Below are 12,497 nucleotides of genomic sequence, written 5' to 3'. Positions count from 1 at the left end.
ATTTATTGGAAAAATTTTATTTCAAAAAATTTTGTTGTATTTTTTGACGTGACAACGTCTTCCTCCGAGGTCTAAGGAATCAATCAGAAAAATTGACGTTCATATAGACGGACAGAACTCGAAAACTATAAGTAATATTTTAAAAATTGTTGTGTTATTCGATTAAAAAAAATTAAAAAAGACGTTATCACGATAAAAATTATCCGTCCGAGTAATGAATACAGACCCCGCTTTAATTTTCTTTTTAATTCAGAGACCCCAAAAACCCTTACATACTAAATTTCATAAAATTTGTCGAGTAGAATTTGTTGGACATGTTGGGACCACAGTATCAAAAAGAAGGATAGAGAATTGCGTATTTTGTTATGAAAAATTAAAAAAAAATGTTGAACATTGAGAATATTTTTTATTTATCTTTTAGAAATTTTATTTTTAAAACAATTTAAATTTTTCAAAATTCATACAATCGTTAGAGTCATAAAAAAAACTTAAAAAAATATAAATTATATGATGTTAATTTTTTCTACATATCGAATACATTTTTAAGAAATTTATTAAGAGGGAGGTAAGGGTTTCAGCAAAGAAAAAAACATATTTTTTGTGAATTTTTTTTAGAAATATGGATAAAGCAAATTTATCCAAACCTTTTGTACAGTATTAAGTAGCATTTGAACAATATTCTTTAAATTTTTTAAAAAAAAATATAAACAAACAAGTCGTTGGCAGAGCTTTTACAAGAACGTCTTTGAAAAAAACCGATTTGCGGTGTTTACTGTATCTTAGCTGAAAATTATTTTAAATGAAAAATCTTTAAAACGTAGTCAAAGTAGCATCAAAACCCGCCCCCTACGATCTCCGATTTTAATTTTTTGTGGTCATTTGAAGTGAAGATATTTCTATACACGTACTTACAAAAAACTTTAAAAAACAAAAATTAGCAGATATACATCACATTGACGTTATTTATGGCATTTTGAAAGCTAAATCCGAATTTAAGGTCAAAAATTAAAATTTCGAAAACACAAATTCAATATATCTTCTAAAAAGTGACCTACTTTGAAATTCGCTTGAAACTCTGTCTCGCATTATTATAAAAAAATTTGAAAAAAATTAATTCGAAGAAATTTCATAAAAATTATAAAATTTTACTTCCAGTATTTTTATTGCATTAAATTAATTTTTATTATAGAGCCTGGTTACACCGAAAGCCAATCAGGAGCATTAAAATTGATGTTCTGCTGTATTAAACGAGTAGACTATATTCGCGTCTGCGCAGAATGTTTGTGTACATCTGCGACCACGGTTGCGATAGTGACAGGTTAGAAAAGTTAGCTTAGAAATGGCGACCACGTGGTCGCCAAAGCCATCGAACTTTTATAACCTGTCCTATCGCAATCATGGTCACAGATGTGCACAAACATTCTACGCAGACGCGAATATAATCCACACGTTTAATACGGCAGATCATCAATTTTAATGCTCCTGATTGGCTCTCTTTGTAGCCAGACTCATAGTTAAAGAAAAAAAATTTAGTGCTTCACATTTAAAGTTAATTAAAATCAAATTGCGCCAATTTTGTCACGTGGTCGCGCGAAAATCAGGCGTGCGTCTCTTTTAGCTTTGTCACTTTTATTTAATTCGAAATGGTGGGGATAAATTTTTTTTCAAAATATATATTTTCGATTCTTATATTATAATATTATGTTTATATACATTCTAATTAAAAAATTATTATTTTTTGTTGCATAATTTATATATTTAATCTAAAATTACATATTAGATAAATAAAAGTGAGAGAGAAAACAATAGACGCGTTTCTACTCTCAGTCTGTCAATTTCACTTCCCCCCCCCCATTGCCTTAAACGTGATTAATGCAAAAATCAAAATTATCTTCGCGCGTCTAAATTTCGTATGATCACGTGGTTTCAAATTCACTTTTGTGTTTCATCAATTTCATGGCGTGGGATCATTCCTCTAGCGTTGGTCATTGACATCGGTTCAAAATCGCAAGTTATCATCGGGCATTTCGATATTTGATGACCATGTGTTTGTGAAAATTAAATTAACATTTTTAATTCTTTAAAATCAGTGTTTTAGCTTTCGGGAGTGTTTCGTATTTTTTTTAAACCCGCGATCGAGTAATATTTAGGGATTGAATTTTTTGACGTAACAACGTATTACTCCTCAATGGCTTGTAGTGTCACGTACTTTAAAGATAAGGGCGAAAATAAAAAAAGGATATCTTTAAAGAACACAAAATTCTTCAAACTTTTTAGAACTGGGTCTATTTTTACGGTTATTTTTCACATTTTCTGAATGGAAATTTAACTTGAAAGTAGGGATCTCCGAGGACTATTTAGTTTGAAAGAATCACCATGAAGCTATTATTAAAATTTTTAATTCTTTCGAGTCAGTGTTAGCTTTCGAGAGTGTTCGCAATTTCTTTAACCCCGCGATCGAGTTATTTAGGAAGTAATTTTCTTTTCTTCAACTTTTGTTTAAAATAATCCAAATAATTTTTTAATTCCGGAAGTGTTCGCAATATTTAAAACCGCGATCGTATTAAATGAAAGTTTTTTTAAGTTAACACGTGGTCCGGGAGTGTGCGAAATTTTTAAACCCGCGTGTGAGTGATTTTTTTGCCAATTTGGAAACCACCGTTTTGAGTGTCGCTCCGGGATGGAGATCGGGCATGGGCGTAGGGTGTCTACGGTAAGATTTTTTTATTTTATAATTATAATAATTGAAAAAACATGGTTAATAATCTGAAATTTTTTTTAAGTTATTAAAAAAAATTTCTTTATTTTAAAGCACAAATTTTTTTGATTCAAATCTAAGAAAATTCTAAGAATCTTTCTTCTAATCAAAAACTCTGTTTTTAGTTGAAAGAAAATTTTACTTTGAATGAAACAAAAAAAGTCAAAGAAACAAATTTCTTTAAATCAACAAAAACTTTTTTCTGGTTGCAAGAAATATTTATTTGAATTAAATGAATTTTCTTTGAAGTCACCAAAAAATTGTGTTTTGTTGATATATAAAAAAATGCAAGAGTAATGAAATTCGATAGACTCGAGTTTTTTTTGCAGAATATAAAAGTTTATGTTTCTTATCCCAAGGGAAAGTTGACGAAAACTGGTAGTTTTGTCGGGTTCTTTTCTTTTTATCAAATATATAGGATATATAGATTGAAGGGAATTTAGGGTCGATCCTTGGAAGTCATATTCAAGGGTTCAAATATATATCTAGAATAGCTGGTCCCTTTCCTCTCACATTAAATCAGCTTTATTGCGAACCTTTTCTCAATCTTAATTGAGATTAGGTCTCGCTTATGATATCCTTCCGAGGAACTTGTAATTTGATGACTTCAGGACCCTTGGAAAATCAGTTCTAAATTTATATATTCTTTATGTCCTTGTTTCTTAAATATATAGGTCTATATATTTCTTTAAAGAAAAGTAATTTTTTTACAAAAAAAGAACTGGTAATTTTTTTTTATTCTTACATACTTTATCAATGTAAATTTTATGTGTATATTTCACAGAAAATTAAAAGGCATTAAAATAAGCTGCAACGCTTATTATTTTAATCCAATTTTGCTTATTTTAATCCATTTTGGTATTAAAATAAGCAAAATTGGATTAAAATAATAAGCATTGCAGCTTATTTTAATGCCTTATAATTTTCTGTGTTAGCATGGATTCGTCAAGGGTAGGTCCACTTTAAGAAATCTAGGTACCCAGATAACCAAGCGTACTACTCGTTATTTACGAGTACGGCGTACTAGTATTATACTAGTTTTATACAAGTACAAAATAATTATATATGTGGTACCAGTACGGTACTAGTACAATAAAAGTATGTCGTACTGTTAGAATTGTAAAATATGATTACTCGATAAAAGTATAGTACTAGTACAATACCAGTACGTCGTACTTCTGAAATAAGAAGCACAACATACTTGTACGATACAAGTATAATACTGGTACGTCGTACTGGGAATCTTTGCTGGTAATGCCAACCCAACCTCACTTTCTTGACAATTGTCAAATATGAACGCGTCACTGAAAACGGTGCATTAAATGTTGGTGAAAAAAGTCGTTTATGATGCAGCAAAAGAGTTTTAACGTTTGTAACTTGTGCTTCTGTACTCATCTTGAATATCCGAGATTAAATTTATATTAAATTATCGATCTTTATAAGATTTATATTCTTTTACTTTGACATGGTGCCATGGTGTTATTTCATTGAAAAACATCAAAATCTTTTACATTTATAATGACAAAAATTCATAAATTCGGTCTTGATCATATTGATATATTTTTAAATTCAATTGTGTGTTATTTCGTTATAGTTTTTCTTATACATATAACATATTTATAGGTTAGGATGTGATAATATGTTTTTCAAAGCAAATTTCAAAGCAATTTATAACATCAAGTTTAAAATTCTTTTGAAATAATGTTTAAATGTAAAGAAATAATCAATTAATATTTGATAAAGTTAAGTAATTAAAATAATATAAAATACCAGATATTTTAAGATAAGTGAGAATACAAGTTACATATATGATGTAAATAAAAAAAATGATTCAATAAAAATGAATTATTATTATTTCAGTTCTCCCACAGATTTTCTTTTGAATAATAAATGAAAATAATGAAAATACTATTGTGGGAAGAGAAAGGGGAGGGTATATAATATTTTATATTGTACATCATACTAGTATTGTACCAGTACAATAACAGTACGTTATACTAAGTCACAAAAGTTTTCAGTACGTCGTACTCGTATAGTACTCGTATTCTACCGATATTGCATACCGGTACGCCGTACTAGTACAGTACCTGGTACCGTGCGAAGGTACATGGCTGGTACAGTACTAGTATGTCTAGTACGTCGTACTAGTATTATACTACTACCGTACTAGTACGTGTGTTATCTGGGTATTTTTATTACTTTTTGCTTCCTCGTGGAGGAAGCTTTGTAGTCCTTTCCTTTATAAACATTTTCAAAGTGTCGGAAACAAATTTTTCTCTACATAGAAACATGTTATATGAGATCCTGATCAATTGTCTGGATGTATGTATGTGTGTGTAGATCCCTTTTTTGTTTAGAAGATAACTTTAACAGGTTTTAATGGATTTAGATAAAATTTGGTAGGTTTATTTATTATATTAATATCTCAAAATTGACCAAAGGATTTTAACAAATACCAAAAAAAAAAATTTTATCGTCTTTTTTCCAAAAATTTTTTTTAATCGAAAAAATTTTTAAATAGAAAAATTTAAGGTTATATATAAAAAAATCGTATTCCTTACGTCAAGACAAATCGATCGGTATAAATGAAGTATAGTTTTAATTTAAATTTAAAAAATTAATGAAAGTTAAAAAATCAAAAATTCACATTTTGGCTATAAAATTTTGTGATTATATAAATTTAACTTTACAGATGAAATAATTGTATTCCTTGCATGAAAACGAATCGATTGGTATATATAAAATTTACATTTGAGGTAAATTTAATAAGGCTAATATGATCTCTAATAAAATAGATTTTTTTGAAACTAATGCTACAAGGTTCACATCAACATTACGAAATATTATATTTAATTCGAACTAAAACACTATTAATAAAGTATCTACCTAGATTAAGTAAAAAAAATGAAGATTTAGGAGTACTTTTGTACGAAAGGGCATGTTCCGTTATGTTTCTAAATAAATAAATATTTTATATATTTTACTTATTGTAGTATAATAAATAAAGTTTACGGAAATTCGAAATTTCTATTCTAATAGAGATAAGAAAAAAAAGTGGAACTTCTAAATGGTTCCGCTCTTCCGCTTCACAAGGATAGTAGAAGCTTAGAAAAGCTCGTCGAATTTAGTAGAAAAAACAGATATCGACTTTCGATTGGAGCAAAGTATTTAATATAAGCGCTCACAAGATTACCATCTCTTATAATATCAAAAGCATTTTCTGTGATAAATTTTTTTTAAAAAAAAAGCTATTCATTTATTTATAATTTTTCATAATTAATTTTACTCTATTATTCTTCTTTTTCTCGAAATCTAATTTTGTTCCTCTCTTCACATACAAATTTCAAATAATATTTTTTAATAAAAGCAAATTATTTTTAATTTGTACAATATGTGACCTTCAACAAATTTCATCAATTTGTGTGTTTGAATAAAACAACAACAAAGTGGAATAAAGAGTTTATTTTTAAATTTTCAATTTATACTCCGGTTGATGGACGAGGTCACTGGACAATTTTCACAAGAGTAAAATTGTGTTGGTTTGAAAAAAATTTTTTTATTTTATACATATATATATGAATATATAGTTTGTATTTGAATATCTAGTAAAATCAAGTCCCACGTAACCGGCACCATGATTCTCTGGCACGGTCATTTATCGAAAGATTAAATTGCGCCCGGCATCGTATGTCGATTTGACAAACGATCCAACCTTTTAATCCGTCGTGCCAACTTTCGCCGTGTTGACCACCCCCTCAGGCAAGATTCATTTAGCAAAAAAAATTTCCGGTTAATTAAATATCTTTTTGTAAAACAACAAAAGACAAAATTAATACCAATGAATTTTTAAAATATTCAATGGCATAATTTATTTATTTTAATAAAATTTGCTTAATTAATTATTATTTGTTAATTTTGGAAAATTTTTAACTAAAGTAAATAAAATTTATTTTCATATAATACATTTTTTTACTTTAATTATAGCTAATTCGTAAATCAATTTGATAACAATTTTTTCATCAATTAATTTCACGAATGAAAGACTTTTAATGCGATTGTCGCATAAGAACAAACGGTCAACGAGCTAAAGCATTTTAAGAAAATTACGAAGCTGTTCTTATACATTTGTTTTTTTTTGTCCTCTTAACTTGTCAATTTACTTGGCTAATAAAATTTTCTTCCCCTCCTTTTGCAATTTACCAGAAATTCTCTAAAAATTTTAGATATTTTATTTTGTTTCTATATACGGGGATAATACTTTGAAAAAAAATACAAAAACACATATCCTATTCTAGCGGACAAATTTCATGTCTATAATATAGCGATGAAATAAAATTTGATATGTTCGGAAGTTTTGCAACTCGAAGTATATATTTGATACAAAAATTATTAACCGACTTTATGAAATAAAATCCAATATCTTGTCTTGATATCGATGTTTTTCTTATATAAAAGCAGATATCTGGAAAAGCAGCGATTATCTTGCAAACGGGGAAAATGTCTTATATTTGATTGTGAGCATTAAACATTGAGAATTGAGAAATTTTTTGTCGGTGAAGAAAAAGAAGGGAAAAGGGTTGAGATACGAGAAGAGAGAGAGAGAGAGGGGGGGGGGAGTACTGGAAAAATTGAATTCTTTTGTAAACTACATCTGGATACGAATGACACGTGTGGTTTTGTTGCGCTCATTCTACCTTAGCAGAACTATCGATCCCGACTGGTTCTGCTCGAACTTTTCCTCCCTATATATTTTCTATATGCTTCTCATATTGTAGTTTCATCTACAGACTTTCTGCCAATGTTAGTATAATTTACTGTATTGCATTATTGAAGTTTTTCTTGTTTTTTTTTTACTTTAACGCATTACTGATCCAATTTACTGTTCACTCCATTAGGGGAGACCGGGGCTGTTTGGCGCAGGGGTTGCTTGGTGCACTTGAGTTTATTCAAAAGTGTTAAGTTACATTAATTTTTCTCTTTATTCTGCTTAAAGTACTTGATGAACTGTAAGTTTGTACAAAATTTCATTAATTACATATAATAATCGTGAATATCTTTCGTTCATTCTGTCCACACCTGAAGTTAGTATTTGTTATAGGTCTTTTGTTTTTTTTAAATGTGTTGTTTGACATTATTTTGTGTTGGTTAAAATTTTTCAATGTTTTGACATTGTCATTTGTGCGGTCGTATTTTAATTATTAAAAATTATAAAATTGTTAGAATCGTGCAAAAAAATTGTGAGGATTGTGAGAAAAATTGATTCGATTGCTGTTAGAGTAAGCTGCATAAGTTGATAATTTTATCAAATTTCAAAAATTTATTTAATTACATCACAATAATTTAATTAATTTTAAAAATAATAAAAAAAAATTTATATTATTTATTTATTCATATTATATTTATTATTTATATTATATATTACAAATTAAATTTTTTTTTTATTTTCACAAAATATTTACTTATTTTTGTTATTATAATTAAAAAAATTTATATTATATATATATTTATATTATATATAAATATAAATTTTTAATTTTGACTAAATATTAATTTTTTTTAATAATTTTTATTTAAAATAAAATTTAAATTATTATATTTTATATATATTTATATATGTTACATTAATTAATTAATTAGGAATATTGAATAATATATATTAAATATTAAATTTAAACAATTTATAAATTACTTACCTATTTATTAATTTAAATTTATTAATAATAAAAATTATTATTTATTATTATATAATAAAAAAAAAAAAAATTTCATTTAATAACAAATATTTTTATTATTTTTTGGTTATAATTTTTTTTTGCAAAATATTTTTTTTTATTATAGGCAATTGAAAATTTATATATTTCATATAATAGATTAATAATAATTATTATTATTTATTATTATATAATAAAAAATAAAAAATTTTATTTAATGATAAATATTTTGATGATAAGAAATTTTTACAAGACCTTTACCGATATATGTTATATTAAAAATTATTAATTTAAATTTTAAATCGAAAATTTTCTTGAATAATTTCTGAAAAATTATCGACAGATAATCAAAAAAAAATCAAGAAATATTTTTTTCTATTTGATAAAAATTAAGGAATTATTATTAACAATGTAATAATATTATAATAAATTAAAAATATTATTGATAATATTAATTTTAATTTCTTTATAATAAACAATTAAATGTCTAATTTCGCGCGCTTGCGCGCGTTTAATTTTGCTAGTATTCATTAATTATTGTGGAGTATAGATTAAAATAACTGATTTTGGCACTCCAAAGTAATTTTTTAACCTCTTCATTTTTTTGTGATATCTCTTTAAAAAATTAATTTTAGAAGAGCTCAAATATTAAGTTTTGAGTTCTATACATTTGATTTATATTAACAGTTTTTATAAAAAATTAATAAATATTTCAAAAGTACATTCGGGGTTAGGTGGCGCGGTTATCTGAAAATTTCGTTAAATATTAATAAAATGAAGTTGATTATATGAAATTTACACATTAATAAGCACCAATAACAATCCTATTCAAAAAATTTAACCGAATAATGGTTTTTAAATATTCACAGCGTTATTATCAAAAAAAATATATATTTTTTGGTAATTTTACGATTTCATTTAATTTAAATGAAATTTTCTAATTTTTAAATTTAAAATAATTTTATTGTAAAATTACAGCTGGGGTTGCTTGGCGCGCTTTCCACAGCTTCAAATAAAGTGGTATAAAAATAAAAGTATTAAATATATTTCAACTTTCTTTTTTTTTAATTAAAGCTGATATGTTACAACAAGTTTTCTTTTCAATAACTTTTAAAAAAAAGCAAAAATGGGTGAGTTACACAACAAAGAGTAAAAAGTGCGCCAAGTAACCCCGGTCTCCCCTACTATTACTCTTCAATCGTGATTACATTAATTAAATTTTACCATCAATTAGAGATAAGATTTTTTTATTCTAAATTTTAATCAGTTCATTGACTTTTCTATTGACTGTAAATATATATTAGTGCACGGAGAGAAGTAGATGGTACGGGTTACTATTTAGATAGTACCAGGTACCATATTTTATCTTACATATACGGACAGCAATCTAGATACTATCAGTAACAATCCAGATTGTACGGAGTAACGTCTTGATTGTAGTGGGTAACATAACCATACTTTTTGTAACATCTTTGATAGTACCGAGTAGCATAATGATAGTACCGGATAACATCTACTTTTTACCATCTTAAGATCATAAATTCTTACCATCTATTTCTCTCCGTGTGTAATTTCTCATTTTCCAATTAGTGGAAATTTAAAAATGTGAAATATATTAAAATTAAAGCACCCAAAATTCCCTGAAACTTGACAGAACCTCACACGACCAGGTTAGGAAACTTCAGTGGCAAGGTTCATACAAGTTTGTGTCGATGTTTAAATGTCCACATGAAAAGAATATTTACACGAAACTTTGTGGGAATATTACACTATAAATATTCACGTGCAATGTTCAGTCAATGTTGTGTCAATATTCACCTATACTTATTATATTAGTAAACGAAATTTTTATAACTAGGCGAAAATGTAATGTCAATATTGACACAACATTGCACATAAATATTTATAGTCAAGTTTCAAGGAATTTTGGGTACTGTGTGCGAATAGGCCACAAAATTTAGAAAACATCTTCTCTCTATTATAAATAGCTTAAAATAAAGAAGTATTTTACTTTCATATACTATTATAAATTAACAATGAGATTTTAAAACGTTTCAATAAAAATAAAAGTATTACGCACATAGTTCAAACTTCATATTTAAAAAAGGCACCTACTAAAATAACGAGATGAATAGAAGAAATTAACGAAAATTTTTTTTTTTTTATATTCTTTTAACATTTTTCAAATTCCGCATTGCGAATTTCATTCAGAGCAACAGGTGCAGTGTATGCACTTCTCAAAAATTAACAAGGTCTTGTTATACCAGAGCAAACTGACTATTAGGAATTTAATTTTTCTCATTGTTTGGTTCGTTAGACTGCTTCATTAATTCTCTGAATATTTTCTTTATCGTCAGTGCAAAATTATATCGTGATTTAAAAAAAATGTAAAATACAACTTTTTAAATTATCACTAAAATTTTCGAATAAAAAAAACTAATATTTTTAGATTTGTAAAAAAAAAATTTCCAATTAGTATATATTTTTTTAATTCATAGATTTTATCTTTGACATTTCTATTTTTGAAATTTTTACCAATATAGTTGAAGTTAAAAAAAAGTTGGCACAAGAGTGGACTCAATTTTCCACTACAGTACATTAAAAAAAAATTCTCTATTTTTTTAGATTTAAAAAAAACTAAATTGAAACATTATAAAATTGTAATTAAAATAAGTTAAGTATAATCAAAATTTGAAAAAAAGGAACCAATTTTGTTTGTATATCAGTGTTGAAACGATTAAATGAAAATAAGAATATAGTTAAGTCGCAAAGTTCTATGAAGCTTTAATTATGAGAAGCTTGCTGAACTAAGAAATGAATGAGATAAAGCGAAAGAAAGACTTTGAGATTGGTTGATGATAGCACGTATAATGAAAGTTTTCGACGAGAATCCATTATTTTGGGAAACCATAAAAGGGAATGAGAAAACAGAATAGAATCTACGTTTACTCGAATTATCTACTTTATCTTACCAATAGAATTTGTTCATTTTGCTATTTTATCTGAAAATAAAAAGAACACTTTCAACATTTCGTAATATTCTAATATAAAATAATAATCTTTTTTAACATACTTCTGAATAGTAAAATTTGTCAGTTTCTTATCACATTTTAAAGGAATCTGTATTTTCATCTAAAAAAAATTTTTACTTTTAAGGCAAAAAAAAATTATAGTTTTTATATATAATATGTGTTTATAGTTTCTGTAACATTGTTGCATCGTTTCCGTTGAATAGTGAAGCATTCTTGAAATAATAACTCTGATAGGAGAACAGAGAAGACGATACACAAACAGTCCAACAAATCTCGTCAGCTGTTAGGAAACAAGTTTCAAGTTCGTTATCGTTTGGAAGCAGACTCATCAGGGAAACGAGAAAGCGTCCCACTCCCTGTGTTCCTTCCTGTTACTTCCTGCTTTATTCCGCTCTAGACTTTCTTCTTCTACAATCTCTTTGCGCCTATGCCTCGTTTCTTTAGTCAAGGACAAGGAAATTACATTATCACATTAATCTCCCACGATATTTAGGATACATTTCTCGCGAGTCACTTTCATCAGATGTTTTTTTTCTCCCCCTTGAATAATTATCATCAATCACAATAAAATTTATTTCAATCGATTACCTATTCAAAACGTTTCGCTAAATGATGATGTATTTATGCTGCATTATTTATTTTATCTGCATGTGTGTTCAATTATTGTTTAACTAATTGCAAGTATGTACTTAATTATTAATCTAATTATTTCTTGTTTAAGTACGAACTGATTAAATTAAAATATTTTAATATTTAAATAATAAATTAATTTAATTAATTAAATTATTACTAAATTCAATGCTTGGAGAAATTGTTTAATTTGGCCGCTGTCATACAAATTCACCTCAGTACTCCGAAATTAGTACTTTATGCTCACTTGGTATGAGCTCAATATTTATTAATATTTTTAGAGATTTTTATTCTTGTGCATTAACGTATATTAAAACTTCTAAAGGAATAATTGGGAACGTTAAAGTTACACAGGGAGTTTTCCAA

General features: G+C 26.7%; 2 protein-coding genes across 3 annotated transcripts in view; one reads left to right on the top strand and one right to left on the bottom strand.

Moving 5' to 3' along the window:
- Positions 1-12,497, top strand: part of LOC127286919 (SH2 domain-containing protein 3C) — a 120,215-nt gene that overhangs the window by 29,328 nt on the left and 78,390 nt on the right. The gene's annotated exons all lie outside the window — the stretch shown is intronic.
- Positions 1-12,497, bottom strand: part of LOC127286918 (inactive dipeptidyl peptidase 10) — a 163,201-nt gene that overhangs the window by 140,438 nt on the left and 10,266 nt on the right. The gene's annotated exons all lie outside the window — the stretch shown is intronic.

Source organism: Leptopilina boulardi, unplaced genomic scaffold (assembly GCF_019393585.1).
Source record: "Leptopilina boulardi isolate dan_hultmark-lab unplaced genomic scaffold, ZJU_Lbou_2.1 LbouV2_366, whole genome shotgun sequence".
Lineage (NCBI taxonomy): Eukaryota > Metazoa > Arthropoda > Insecta > Hymenoptera > Figitidae > Leptopilina > Leptopilina boulardi.
The sequence above is the reverse complement of the archived record's forward strand: the minus strand, read 5'-3'. Positions and strand labels throughout refer to the sequence as shown.